This window comes from Nothobranchius furzeri, chromosome 16 (genome assembly GCF_043380555.1).
Source record: "Nothobranchius furzeri strain GRZ-AD chromosome 16, NfurGRZ-RIMD1, whole genome shotgun sequence".
Classification (NCBI taxonomy): domain Eukaryota; kingdom Metazoa; phylum Chordata; class Actinopteri; order Cyprinodontiformes; family Nothobranchiidae; genus Nothobranchius; species Nothobranchius furzeri.
The window spans coordinates 49,729,103-49,744,993 of record NC_091756.1 but is presented as its reverse complement, the minus strand read 5'-3'; the positions used below and the strand labels follow the sequence as shown (position 1 = coordinate 49,744,993).

General features: G+C 41.3%; 1 protein-coding gene across 3 annotated transcripts in view; it reads right to left on the bottom strand.

The window, feature by feature from the left end:
* Positions 1-15,891, bottom strand: part of tbkbp1 (TBK1 binding protein 1) — a 331,337-nt gene that overhangs the window by 167,219 nt on the left and 148,227 nt on the right. The gene's annotated exons all lie outside the window — the stretch shown is intronic.

The following is a 15,891-nucleotide window of genomic DNA, read 5'->3' as shown; positions in this document are numbered from 1 at the left end:
GTCTAAACATTAAATTATAGTATGTGTATTTTAATACTTTTTCTGGTCATTCTAAATGTTTTACTATAGTATGTGTATCATAATACTATTTGAGGTCATTCTAAACATTATACTATAGTATGTGTATTTTAAAACCATTTCTGGTCATTCTAAACATTATACTATAGTGTGTGTATTTTAAAACTTTTTCTGGTCATTCTAAACATTTTACTATAGTATGTGTATTTTATAAATATTTGTGGTCATTCTAAACATTATACTATATTATGTGTGTTTAAATTCTTTTTCAGGTAATTCTAAACATACTATAGTATACTGGGATAGGAGACAGAGTTGAGTTGCCATAATGACGGCACATTCCACATATCTGATGTGGGAGATTGTTGTAGCCTTGCAGACTCAAGGGAGTCAGATTCCGATTAGAAATTGTTTTGGGGCCAGACAGAGATAATTACCTCTCTGTCTTACAGTTTGTTGGTCCTCAACCTCTCAAAATCCCAATAATGGACATTAAAATATCCCAATCCGTGCTGATTCGTCCACTCTATCCTTAATGGCATCCATCTTCTGTGCCAATGAAAGAATCTCGGCAAAAGTTCCAAGCTTATGATTCATCTCGACAATTATGTGAGTCTGTGAATTCACAGCGTGGTGCAAGCCATCTCTGAGTTCAGGGATCAGGCCAATATTCCTCTACAGCTCGTTATTTTTCCAGGAAGACAGGAAGCCTCCAAGGCCGATCGGCAGGAAACCCAACACCAACACCACGAATATCCACACATCTTCAGAGTCCCCCACAGGCAGCTGGTCTGTCCCGGATGGGCATCCGAGAGCCCCTTCTCCCGTTCTCATCGTTGAAAGAATTTCATCAACTGCATTGAGTGACCAACTGACGAGATCCATTTAAGTGAATTTCAGTTTCCAGAAAAAATGCGGAAGCAGCCGTGCACCCAGCACACACAGACAGACAAAGGCCTTGAGGATAAGACATGGAGGAGAGGAGAACAAAAGCGTCGGTACTCTCCAAGAGCCGGAAGAAGAGAATTTCAGATCATTCTAAACATTATACTATGGTATGTGTATTTTAATACTTTATCTGGTCATTCTAAAGATTATACGTAAGTATGTGTACTTTAATGCTATTTCAGGTCATTCTAAACAATATACTATAGTGTGTGTATTTTAATACTTTTTCAGGTCATTCTAAACATTATAGTATATAGTATGTGCATTTCAATACTATTTCAGGTCATTCTAAACATACTATGTGTATTTTAATGCTATTTCAGGTAATTCTAAACAAATACTATAGTGTGTGTATTTTAATACTATGTGAGGTCATTCTGAACATTATACTATATAGTATGTGTATTTTAATACTAAATCTGGTCATTCTAAACATTATACTACAGTATGTGTATTTTAATGCTATTTCAGGTAATTCTAAACATTATACTATAGTATGTGTAGGGGTTTCCTATTCAGCTTCCATTAATTTTTTAACAAATTAAAGGACCAGTTTCTTCTATACAATGGCTTTAGAGAAAAATAATCATTTGACTTCTCTCATTCTACAGATGAAAAATGAATTTCAACTTCAAATGCAAATGCTATTTTGCCAGTGGGAATATGAAACGCAGACCCAGCTATATGCAGCTTGCTGAAATGAAAAACATGCAGATGCAACTTTTCAATCTGCAACAGGAAGTCACAAAAGTCCAAACCATTGGAGATGACTCCCAGGTGGGAGGGGCTCAAACCCTGTGCTCCGTTGATTTGCCTCCAGATAAGATGGAAACGCTTCAACCAGATGTACCTACTGGCTCTGAACTACAGGAAACACACAACATGTCCCATATCGCTCCATCCACATTGATGATAAGTGTAACCTCCACGGATAGTGGCCCGGCGCCCCCTGGTGTCGAGCCTGACGAACTACTATTGGGACCTCTCCTACCACAGGGTGGTAAGCCCACAGTATCTGTCATATTGCAACGGGGCATCCCTGCAATACACTTTTGGATACGGGTTCCGATTTTACAATCGTGAGCAAGTCTCTTTTCGACTGCGTCTGCTTGGATGTAGGGGGAGGCGTACGTCCTCCAGAACTGATTCCCTGTGCATTAACTATCCGTGTTTTCTCTGATTCTACAGCGAACTTCCAAGACTCTGCTCCAATTCACGATCAGTCCCATGAGCTTGACACACCCCGTGTACATCTGTGAGAGTGGAACCATGCCTTTGCTCATTGGCATCGATGTTTTGAAGCGCTTTGATGCTTTTATCGATATTGGAGAAGGGGAACTGAAGGTAGGTGTTAGAAAACCTCTGCCGTTCACTCCACCTTCTTTCCCTGACTCACGCTGCCTTGCGGTAGGTGATTCTGAGCATGGGGGAACTGCATGCTCACTGCCGAGCTCAAAGCCATTAGACTCCCTCTGATGTTTTCTCAGATTGAACAGGTCGTGGACCAAGCAGATGCTCTTACCAACGATGTCGAGCGAGACAAACTATGACAACTTTTGTTGAAATACAAAGATTTTCTTTCACTCGACTCCTTGGACTGTGGTCTAACCATTATCCACGAGGTCAGGATTCCTACACTGCCACATGCTGCGCCGACTTTTGTGCGTCCATACAAGATTACGCTGGCATCCAGCGGGCCAGTTCAGGAAATCATTGAAAGCCTCTTGGCTAAAGGGATCATCCGACCCTGCAACAGCACCTACTCGGCTCCATTGTGGCCAGAAAAGAAGCCTAATGGTAAGTGGCGACCAACCATTGACTACAGGCAACTCAACAGACAGGTTCCCTTGTCTAGGTAGCCGATGGCGCACCTGGAACAAGAACTCCCAAAAGTGAAATACGCTAAATACTTCTCCACCTTTGACATTGCGTCTGGATTCTGGACAATTCCTGTCCATAAATCGGACCAACACAAACTAACCTTCTCCTTTGCCAACTGCCAGTACACCTTAACTCGGTGTCCTTTTGGTTATTCCAACTCACCAGCTGAGTTCAACATCTTCTTGGACAAAGCCTGCCCTGATGCTCGAGAGCGAGGTACCCTCATCTATGTCGACGACAATCTTGTTCGTAAGTGTACCTTGGATGATAAACATACTATAATATGTGTATTTTAAAACTATTTCAGGTCAGTCTAAACATTAAATTATAGTATGTGTATTTTAATACTTTTTCTGGTCATTCTAAATGTTATACTGTAGTATGTGTATTATAATACTATTTGAGGTCATTCTAGACATTATAATATACTATGTGTATTTTAAAACCATTTCAGGTCATTCTAAACATTATACTATAGTGTGTGTATTTTAAAACTTTTTCTGGTCATTCTAAACATTTTACTATAGTATGTGTATTTTAAAACTATTTGTGGTCATTCTAAACATTATACTATATTATGTGTGTTTAAATTCTTTTTCAGGTCATTCTAAACATACTATAGTATACTGGGATAGGAGACAGAGTTGAGTTGCCATAACGACGGCACATTCCACATATCTGATGTGGGAGATTGTTGTAGCCTTGCAGACTCAAGGGAGTCAGATTCCGATTAGAAATTGTTTTGGGGCCAGACAGAGATAATTACCTCTCTGTCTTACAGTTTGTTGGTCCTCAACCTCTCAAAATCCCAATAATGGACATTAAACTATCCCAATCCGTGCTGATTCGTCCACTCTATCCTTAATGGCATCCATCTTCTGTGCCAATGAAAGAATCTCGGCAAAAGTTCCAAGCTTATGATTCATCTCGACAATTATGTGAGTCTGTGAATTCACAGCGTGGTGCAAGCCATCTCTGAGTTCGGGGATCAGGCCAATATTCCTCTACAGCTCGTTATTTTTCCGGGAAGACAGGAAGCCTCCAAGGCCGATCGGCAGGAAACCCGACACCAACACCACGAATATCCACACATCTTCAGAGTCCCCCACAGGCAGCTGGTCTGTCCCGGATGGGCATCCGAGAGCCCCTTCTCCCACCGCGTTGAGTGACCAACTGACGAGATCCATTTAAGTGAATTTCAGTTTCCAGAAAAAATGCGGAAGCAGCCGTGCACCCAGCACACACAGACAGACAAAGGCCTTGAGGATAAGGCATGGAGGAGAGGAGAAGAAAAGCGTCTGCACCCTCCAAGAGCCGGAAGAAGAGAATTTCAGATCATTCTAAACATTATACTATGGTATGTGTATTTTAATACTTTATCTGGTCATTCTAAACATTATACGTAAGTATGTGTACTTTAATGCTATTTCAGGTAATTCTAAACAATATACTATAGTGTGTGTATTTTAATACTTTTTCAGGTCATTCTAAACATTATAGTATATAGTATGTGCATTTCAATACTATTTCAGGTCATTCTAAACATACTATGTGTATTTTAATGCTATTTCAGGTAATTCTAAACAAATACTATAGTGTGTGTATTTTAATACTATGTGAGGTCATTCTGAACATTATACTATATAGTATGTGTATTTTAATACTAAATCTGGTCATTCTAAACATTTTACTACAGTATGTGTATTTTAATGCTATTTCAGGTAATTCTAAACATTATACTATAGTATGTGTAGGGGTTTCCTATTCAGCTTCCATTAATTTTTTAACAAATTAAAGGACCAGTTTCTTCTATACAATGGCTTTAGAGAAAAATAATCATTTGACTTCTCTCATTCTACAGATGAAAAATGAATTTCAACTTCAAATGCAAATGCTATTTTGCCAGTGGGAATATGAAACGCAGACCCAGCTATATGCAGCTTGCTGAAATGAAAAACATGCAGATGCAACTTTTCAATCTGCAACAGGAAGTCACAAAAGTCCAAACCATTGGAGATGACTCCCAGGTGGGAGGGGCTCAAACCCTGTGCTCCGTTGATTTGCCTCCAGATAAGATGGAAACGCTTCAACCAGATGTACTGACTGGCTCTGAACTACAGGAAACACACAACATGTCCCATGTCGCTCCATCCACATTGATGATAAGTGTAACCTCCACGGATAGTGGCCCGGCGCCCCCTGGTGTCGAGCCTGACGAACTACTATTGGGACCTCTCCTGCCACAGGGTGGTAAGCCCACAGTATCTGTCATATTGCAACGGGGCATCCCTGCAATACACTTTTGGATACGGGTTCAGATTTTACAATCGTGAGCAAGTCTCTTTTCGACTGCGTCTGCTTGGATGTAGGGGGAGGCGTACGTCCTCCAGAACTGATTCCCTGTGCATTAACTATCCGTGTTTTCTCTGATTCTACAGCGAACTTCCAAGACTCTGCTCCAATTCACGATCAGTCCCATGAGCTTGACACACCCCGTATACATCTGTGAGAGTGGAACCATGCCTTTGCTCATTGGCATCGATGTTTTGAAGCGCTTTGATGCTTTTATCAATATTGGAGAAGGGGAACTGAAAGTAGGTGTTAGAAAACCTCTGCCGTTCACTCCACCTTCTTTCCTCGACTCACGCTGCCTTGCGGTAGGTGATTCTGAGCATGGGGGAACCGCATGCTCACTGCCAATCTCAAAGCCATCAGACTCCCTCTGATGTTTTCTCTCAGATTGAACAGGTCGTGGACCAAGCAGATGCTCTTACCAACGATGTCGAGCGAGACAAACTATGACAACTTTTGTTGAAATACAAAGATTTTCTTTCACTCGACTCCTTGGACTGTGGTCTAACCATTATCCACGAGGTCAGGATTCCTACACTGCCACATGCTGCGCCGACTTTTGTGCGTCCATACAAGATTACCCTGGCATCCAGCGGGCCAGTTCAGGAAATCATTGAAAGCCTCTTGGCTAAAGGGATCATCCGACCCTGCAACAGCACCTACTCAGCTCCATTGTGGCCAGAAAAGAAGCCTAATGGTAAGTGGCGACCAACCATTGACTACAGGCAACTCAACAGACAGGTTCCCTTGTCTAGGTAGCCGATGGCGCGCCTGGAACAAGAACTCCCAAAAGTGAAATACGCTAAATACTTCTCCACGTTTGACATTGCGTCTGGATTCTGGACAATTCCTGTCCATAAATCGGACCAACACAAACTAACCTTCTCCTTTGCCAACTGCCAGTACACCTTAACTCGGTGTCCTTTTGGTTATTCCAACTCACCAGCTGAGTTCAACATCTTCTTGGACAAAGCCTGCCCTGATGCTCGAGAGCGAGGTACCCTCATCTATGTCAACGACAATCTTGTTCGTAAGTGTACCTTGGATGATAAACATACTATAATATGTGTATTTTAAAACTATTTCAGGTCAGTCTAAACATTAAATTATAGTATGTGTATTTTAATACTTTTTCTGGTCATTCTAAATGTTATACTATAGTATGTGTATTATAATACTATTTGAGGTCATTCTAAACATTATACTATAGTATGTGTATTTTAAAACCATTTCTGGTCATTCTAAACATTATACTATAGTGTGTGTATTTTAAAACTTTTTCTGGTCATTCTAAACATTTTAATATAGTATGTGTATTTTAAAACTATTTGTGGTCATTCTAAACATTATACTATATTATGTGTGTTTAAATTCTTTTTCAGGTCATTCTAAACATACTATAGTATACTGGGATAGGAGACAGAGTTGAGTTGCCATAATGACGGCACATTCCACATATCTGATGTGGGAGATTGTTGTAGCCTTGCAGACTCAAGGGAGTCAGATTCCGATTAGAAATTGTTTTGGGGCCAGACAGAGATAATTACCTCTCTGTCTTACAGTTTGTTGGTCCTCAACCTCTCAAAATCCCAATAATGGACATTAAACTATCCCAATCCGTGCTGATTCGTCCACTCTATCCTTAATGGCATCCATCTTCTGTGCCAATGAAAGAATCTCGGCAAAAGTTCCAAGCTTATGATTCATCTCGACAATTATGTGAGTCTGTGAATTCACAGCGTGGTGCAAGCCATCTCTGAGTTCGGGGATCAGGCCAATATTCCTCTACAGCTCGTTATTTTTCCAGGAAGACAGGAAGCCTCCAAGGCCGATCGGCAGGAAACCCAACACCAACACCACGAATATCCACACATCTTCAGAGTCCCCCACAGGCAGCTGGTCTGTCCCGGATGGGCATCCGAGAGCCCCTTCTCCCGTTCTCATCGTTGAAAGAATTTCATCAACCGCGTTGAGTGACCAACTGACGAGATCCATTTAAGTGAATTTCAGTTTCCAGAAAAAATGCGGAAGCAGCCGTGCACCCAGCACACACAGACAGACAAAGGCCTTGAGGATAAGACATGGAGGAGAGGAGAACAAAAGCGTCGGCACTCTCCAAGAGCCGGAAGAAGAGAATTTCAGATCATTCTAAACATTATACTCTTGTATGTGTATTTTAATACTTTATCTGGTCATTCTAAAGATTATACGTAAGTATGTGTACTTTAATGCTATTTCAGGTCATTCTAAACAATATACTATAGTGTGTGTATTTTAATACTTTTTCAGGTCATTCTAAACATTATAGTATATAGTATGTGCATTTCAATACTATTTCAGGTCATTCTAAACATACTATGTGTATTTTAATGCTATTTCAGGTAATTCTAAACAAATACTATAGTGTGTGTATTTTAATATTATGTGAGGTCATTCTGAACATTATACTATATAGTATGTGTATTTTAATACTAAATCTGGTCATTCTAAACATTATACTACAGTATGTGTATTTTAATGCTATTTCAGGTAATTCTAAACATTATACTATATAGTATGTGTAGGGGTTTCCTATTCAGCTTCCATTAATTTTTTAACAAATTAAAGGACCAGTTTCTTCTATACAATGGCTTTAGAGAAAAATAGTCATTTGACTTCTCTCTTTCTACAGATGAAAAATGAATTTCAACTTCAAATGCAAATGCTATTTTGCCAGTGGGAATATGAAACGCAGACCCAGCTATATGCAGCTTGCTGAAATGAAAAACATGCAGATGCAACTTTTCAATCTGCAACAGGAAGTAACAAAAGTCCAAACCATTGGAGATGACTCCCAGGTGGGAGGGGCTCAAACCCTGTGCTCCGTTGATTTGCCTCCAGATAAGATGGAAACGCTTCAACCAGATGTACTGACTGGCTCTGAACTACAGGAAACACACATGTCCCATATCGCTCCATCCACATTGATGATAAGTGTAACCTCCACGGATAGTGGCCCGGCGCCCCCTGGTGTCGAGCCTGACGAACTACTGTTGGGACCTCTCCTGCCACTGGGTGGTAAGCCCACAGTATCTGTCATATTGCAACGGGGCATCCCTGCAATACACTTTTAGATACGGGTTCAGATTTTACAATTGTGAGCAAGTCTCTTTTCGACTGCGTCTGCTTGGATGTAGGGGGAGGCGTACGTCCTCCAGAACTGATTCCCTGTGCATTAACTATCCGTGTTTTCTCTGATTCTACAGCGAACTTCCAAGACTCTGCTCCAATTCACGATCAGTCCCATGAGCTTGACACACCCCGTGTACATCTGTGAGAGTGGAACCATGCCTTTGCTCATTGGCATCGATGTTTTGAAGCGCTTTGATGCTTTTATCGATATTGGAGAAGGGGAACTGAAGGTAGGTGTTAGAAAACCTCTGCCGTTCACTCCACCTTCTTTCCTCGACTCACGCTGCCTTGCGGTAGGTGATTCTGAGCATGGGGGAACCGCATGCTCACTGCCGATCTCAAAGCCATCAGACTCCCTCTGATGTTTTCTCTCAGATTGAACAGGTCATGGACCAAGCAGATGCTCTTACCAACGATGTCGAGCGAGACAAACTATGACAACTTTTGTTAAAATACAAAGATTTTCTTTCACTCGACTCCTTGGACTGTGGTCTAACCATTATCCACGAGGTCAGGATTCCTACACTGCCACATGCTGCGCCGACTTTTGTGCGTCCATACAAGATTACGCTGGCATCCAGCGGGCCAGTTCAGGAAATCATTGAAAGCCTCTTGGCTAAAGGGATCATCCGACCCTGCAACAGCACCTACTCGGCTCCATTGTGGCCAGAAAAGAAGCCTAATGGTAAGTGGCGACCAACCATTGACTACAGGCAACTCAACAGACAGGTTCCCTTGTCTAGGTAGCCGATGGCGCGCCTGGAACAAGAACTCCCAAAAGTGAAATACGCTAAATACTTCTCCACCTTTGACATTGCGTCTGGATTCTGGACAATTCCTGTCCATAAATCGGACCAACACAAACTAACCTTCTCCTTTGCCAACTGCCAGTACACCTTAACTCTGTGTCCTTTTGGTTATTCCAACTCACCAGCTGAGTTCAACATCTTCTTGGACAAAGCCTGCCCTGATGCTCGAGAGCGAGGTACCCTCATCTATGTCTACGACAATCTTGTTCGTAAGTGTACCTTGGATGATAAACATACTATAATATGTGTATTTTAAAACTATTTCAGGTCAGTCTAAACATTAAATTATAGTATGTGTATTTTAATACTTTTTCTGGTCATTCTAAATGTTATACTATAGTATGTGTATTATAATACTATTTGAGGTCATTCTAAACATTATACTATAGTATGTGTATTTTAAAACCATTTCTGGTCATTCTAAACATTTTACTATAGTATGTGTATTTTAAAACTATTTGTGGTCATTCTAAACATTATACTATATTATGTGTGTTTAAATTCTTTTTCAGGTCATTCTAAACATACTATAGTATACTGGGATAGGAGACAGAGTTGAGTTGCCATAACGACGGCACATTCCACATATCTGATGTGGGAGATTGTTGTAGCCTTGCAGACTCAAGGGAGTCAGATTCCGATTAGAAATTGTTTTGGGGCCAGACAGAGATAATTACCTCTCTGTCTTACAGTTTGTTGGTCCTCAACCTCTCAAAATCCCAATAATGGACATTAAACTATCCCAATCCGTGCTGATTCGTCCACTCTATCCTTAATGGCATCCATCTTCTGTGCCAATGAAAGAATCTCGGCAAAAGTTCCAAGCTTATGATTCATCTCGACAATTATGTGAGTCTGTGAATTCACAGCGTGGTGCAAGCCATCTCTGAGTTCGGGGATCAGGCCAATATTCCTCTACAGCTCGTTATTTTTCCAGGAAGACAGGAAGCCTCCAAGGCCGATCGGCAGGAAACCCAACACCAACACCACGAATATCCACACATCTTCAGAGTCCCCCACAGGCAGCTGGTCTGTCCCGGATGGGCATCCGAGAGCCCCATCTCCCGTTCTCATCGTTGAAAGAATTTCATCAACCGCGTTGAGTGACCAACTGACGAGATCCATTTAAGTGAATTTCAGTTTCCAGAAAAAATGCGGAAGCAGCCGTGCACCCAGCACACACAGACAGACAAAGGCCTTGAGGATAAGACATGGAGGAGAGGAGAACAAAAGCGTCGGCACTCTCCAAGAGCCGGAAGAAGAGAATTTCAGATCATTCTAAACATTATACTCTTGTATGTGTATTTTAATACTTTATCTGGTCATTCTAAAGATTATACGTAAGTATGTGTACTTTAATGCTATTTCAGGTCATTCTAAACAATATACTATAGTGTGTGTATTTTAATACTTTTTCAGGTCATTCTAAACATTATAGTATATAGTATGTGCATTTCAATACTATTTCAGGTCATTCTAAACATACTATGTGTATTTTAATGCTATTTCAGGTAATTCTAAACAAATACTATAGTGTGTGTATTTTAATATTATGTGAGGTCATTCTGAACATTATACTATATAGTATGTGTATTTTAATACTAAATCTGGTCATTCTAAACATTATACTACAGTATGTGTATTTTAATGCTATTTCAGGTAATTCTAAACATTATACTATATAGTATGTGTAGGGGTTTCCTATTCAGCTTCCATTAATTTTTTAACAAATTAAAGGACCAGTTTCTTCTATACAATGGCTTTAGAGAAAAATAGTCATTTGACTTCTCTCTTTCTACAGATGAAAAATGAATTTCAACTTCAAATGCAAATGCTATTTTGCCAGTGGGAATATGAAACGCAGACCCAGCTATATGCAGCTTGCTGAAATGAAAAACATGCAGATGCAACTTTTCAATCTGCAACAGGAAGTAACAAAAGTCCAAACCATTGGAGATGACTCCCAGGTGGGAGGGGCTCAAACCCTGTGCTCCGTTGATTTGCCTCCAGATAAGATGGAAACGCTTCAACCAGATGTACTGACTGGCTCTGAACTACAGGAAACACACATGTCCCATATTGCTCCATCCACATTGATGATAAGTGTAACCTCCACGGATAGTGGCCCGGCGCCCCCTGGTGTCGAGCCTGACGAACTACTGTTGGGACCTCTCCTGCCACTGGGTGGTAAGCCCACAGTATCTGTCATATTGCAACGGGGCATCCCTGCAATACACTTTTAGATACGGGTTCAGATTTTACAATTGTGAGCAAGTCTCTTTTCGACTGCGTCTGCTTGGATGTAGGGGGAGGCGTACGTCCTCCAGAACTGATTCCCTGTGCATTAACTATCCGTGTTTTCTCTGATTCTACAGCGAACTTCCAAGACTCTGCTCCAATTCACGATCAGTCCCATGAGCTTGACACACCCCGTGTACATCTGTGAGAGTGGAACCATGCCTTTGCTCATTGGCATCGATGTTTTGAAGCGCTTTGATGCTTTTATCGATATTGGAGAAGGGGAACTGAAGGTAGGTGTTAGAAAACCTCTGCCGTTCACTCCACCTTCTTTCCTCGACTCACGCTGCCTTGCGGTAGGTGATTCTGAGCATGGGGGAACCGCATGCTCACTGCCGATCTCAAAGCCATCAGACTCCCTCTGATGTTTTCTCTCAGATTGAACAGGTCATGGACCAAGCAGATGCTCTTACCAACGATGTCGAGCGAGACAAACTATGACAACTTTTGTTAAAATACAAAGATTTTCTTTCACTCGACTCCTTGGACTGTGGTCTAACCATTATCCACGAGGTCAGGATTCCTACACTGCCACATGCTGCGCCGACTTTTGTGCGTCCATACAAGATTACGCTGGCATCCAGCGGGCCAGTTCAGGAAATCATTGAAAGCCTCTTGGCTAAAGGGATCATCCGACCCTGCAACAGCACCTACTCGGCTCCATTGTGGCCAGAAAAGAAGCCTAATGGTAAGTGGCGACCAACCATTGACTACAGGCAACTCAACAGACAGGTTCCCTTGTCTAGGTAGCCGATGGCGCGCCTGGAACAAGAACTCCCAAAAGTGAAATACGCTAAATACTTCTCCACCTTTGACATTGCGTCTGGATTCTGGACAATTCCTGTCCATAAATCGGACCAACACAAACTAACCTTCTCCTTTGCCAACTGCCAGTACACCTTAACTCTGTGTCCTTTTGGTTATTCCAACTCACCAGCTGAGTTCAACATCTTCTTGGACAAAGCCTGCCCTGATGCTCGAGAGCGAGGTACCCTCATCTATGTCTACGACAATCTTGTTCGTAAGTGTACCTTGGATGATAAACATACTATAATATGTGTATTTTAAAACTATTTCAGGTCAGTCTAAACATTAAATTATAGTATGTGTATTTTAATACTTTTTCTGGTCATTCTAAATGTTATACTATAGTATGTGTATTATAATACTATTTGAGGTCATTCTAAACATTATACTATAGTATGTGTATTTTAAAACCATTTCTGGTCATTCTAAACATTTTACTATAGTATGTGTATTTTAAAACTATTTGTGGTCATTCTAAACATTATACTATATTATGTGTGTTTAAATTCTTTTTCAGGTCATTCTAAACATACTATAGTATACTGGGATAGGAGACAGAGTTGAGTTGCCATAACGACGGCACATTCCACATATCTGATGTGGGAGATTGTTGTAGCCTTGCAGACTCAAGGGAGTCAGATTCCGATTAGAAATTGTTTTGGGGCCAGACAGAGATAATTACCTCTCTGTCTTACAGTTTGTTGGTCCTCAACCTCTCAAAATCCCAATAATGGACATTAAACTATCCCAATCCGTGCTGATTCGTCCACTCTATCCTTAATGGCATCCATCTTCTGTGCCAATGAAAGAATCTCGGCAAAAGTTCCAAGCTTATGATTTATCTCGACAATTATGTGAGTCTGTGAATTCACAGCGTGGTGCAAGCCATCTCTGAGTTCGGGGATCAGGCCAATATTCCTCTACAGCTCGTTATTTTTCCGGGAAGACAGGAAGCCTCCAAGGCCGATCAGCAGGAAACCCGACACCAACACCACGAATATCCACACATCTTCAGAGTCCCCCACAGGCAGCTGGTCTGTCCCGGATGGGCATCCGAGAGCCCCTTCTCCCGTTCTCATCGTTGAAAGAATTTCATCAACCGCGTTGAGTGACCAACTGACGAGATCCATTTAAGTGAATTTCAGTTTCCAGAAAAAATGCGGAAGCAGCCGTGCACCCAGCACACACAGACAGACAAAGGCCTTGAGGATAAGACATGGAGGAGAGGAGAAGAAAAGCGTCGGCACCCTCCAAGAGCCGGAAGAAGAGAATTTCAGATCATTCTAAACATTATACTATGGTATGTGTATTTTAATACTTTATCTGGTCATTCTAAACATTATACGTAAGTATGTGTACTTTAATGCTATTTCAGGTAATTCTAAACAATATACTATAGTGTGTGTATTTTAATGCTTTTTCAGGTCATTCTAAACATTATAGTATATAGTATGTGCATTTCAATACTATTTCAGGTCATTCTAAACATACTATGTGTATTTTAATGCTATTTCAGGTAATTCTAAACAAATACTATAGTGTGTGTATTTTAATACTATGTGAGGTCATTCTGAACATTATACTATATAGTATGTGTATTTTAATACTAAATCTGGTCATTCTAAACATTATACTACAGTATGTGTATTTTAATGCTATTTCAGGTAATTCTAAACATTATACTATAGTATGTGTAGGGGTTTCCTATTCAGCTTCCATTAATTTTTTAACAAATTAAAGGACCAGTTTCTTCTATACAATGGCTTTAGAGAAAAATAATCATTTGACTTCTCTCATTCTACAGATGAAAAATGAATTTCAACTTCAAATGCAAATGCTATTTTGCCAGTGGGAATATGAAACGCAGACCCAGCTATATGCAGCATGCTGAAATGAAAAACATGCAGATGCAACTTTTCAATCTGCAACAGGAAGTCACAAAAGTCCAAACCATTGGAGATGACTCCCAGGTGGGAGGGGCTCAAACCCTGTGCTCCGTTGATTTGCCTCCAGATAAGATGGAAACGCTTCAACCAGATGTACCTACTGGCTCTGAACTACAGGAAACACACAACATGTCCCATATCGCTCCATCCACATTGATGATAAGTGTAACCTCCACGGATAGTGGCCCGGCGCCCCCTGGTGTCGAGCCTGACGAACTACTGTTGGGACCTCTCCTGCCACTGGGTGGTAAGCCCACAGTATCTGTCATATTGCAACGGGGCATCCCTGCAATACACTTTTAGATACGGGTTCAGATTTTACAATTGTGAGCAAGTCTCTTTTCGACTGCGTCTGCTTGGATGTAGGGGGAGGCGTACGTCCTCCAGAACTGATTCCCTGTGCATTAACTATCCGTGTTTTCTCTGATTCTACAGCGAACTTCCAAGACTCTGCTCCAATTCACGATCAGTCCCATGAGCTTGACACACCCCGTGTACATCTGTGAGAGTGGAACCATGCCTTTGCTCATTGGCATCGATGTTTTGAAGCGCTTTGATGCTTTTATCGAGATTGGAGAAGGGGAACTGAAGGTAGGTGTTAGAAAACCTCTGCCGTTCACTCCACCTTCTTTCCTCGACTCACGCTGCCTTGCGGTAGGTGATTCTGAGCATGGGGGAACCGCATGCTCACTGCCGATCTCAAAGCCATCAGACTCCCTCTGATGTTTTCTCTCAGATTGAACAGGTCATGGACCAAGCAGATGCTCTTACCAACGATGTCGAGCGAGACAAACTATGACAACTTTTGTTAAAATACAAAGATTTTCTTTCACTCGACTCCTTGGACTGTGGTCTAACCATTATCCACGAGGTCAGGATTCCTACACTGCCACATGCTGCGCCGACTTTTGTGCGTCCATACAAGATTACGCTGGCATCCAGCGGGCCAGTTCAGGAAATCATTGAAAGCCTCTTGGCTAAAGGGATCATCCGACCCTGCAACAGCACCTACTCGGCTCCATTGTGGCCAGAAAAGAAGCCTAATGGTAAGTGGCGACCAACCATTGACTACAGGCAACTCAACAGACAGGTTCCCTTGTCTAGGTAGCCGATGGCGCGCCTGGAACAAGAACTCCCAAAAGTGAAATACGCTAAATACTTCTCCACCTTTGACATTGCGTCTGGATTCTGGACAATTCCTGTCCATAAATCGGACCAACACAAACTAACCTTCTCCTTTGCCAACTGCCAGTACACCTTAACTCTGTGTCCTTTTGGTTATTCCAACTCACCAGCTGAGTTCAACATCTTCTTGGACAAAGCCTGCCCTGATGCTCGAGAGCGAGGTACCCTCATCTATGTCTACGACAATCTTGTTCGTAAGTGTACCTTGGATGATAAACATACTATAATATGTGTATTTTAAAACTATTTCAGGTCAGTCTAAACATTAAATTATAGTATGTGTATTTTAATACTTTTTCTGGTCATTCTAAATGTTATACTATAGTATGTGTATTATAATACTATTTGAGGTCATTCTAAACATTATACTATAGTATGTGTATTTTAAAACCATTTCAGGTCATTCTAAACATTATACTATAGTGTGTGTATTTTAAAACTTTTTCTGGTCATTCTAAACATTTTACTATAGTATG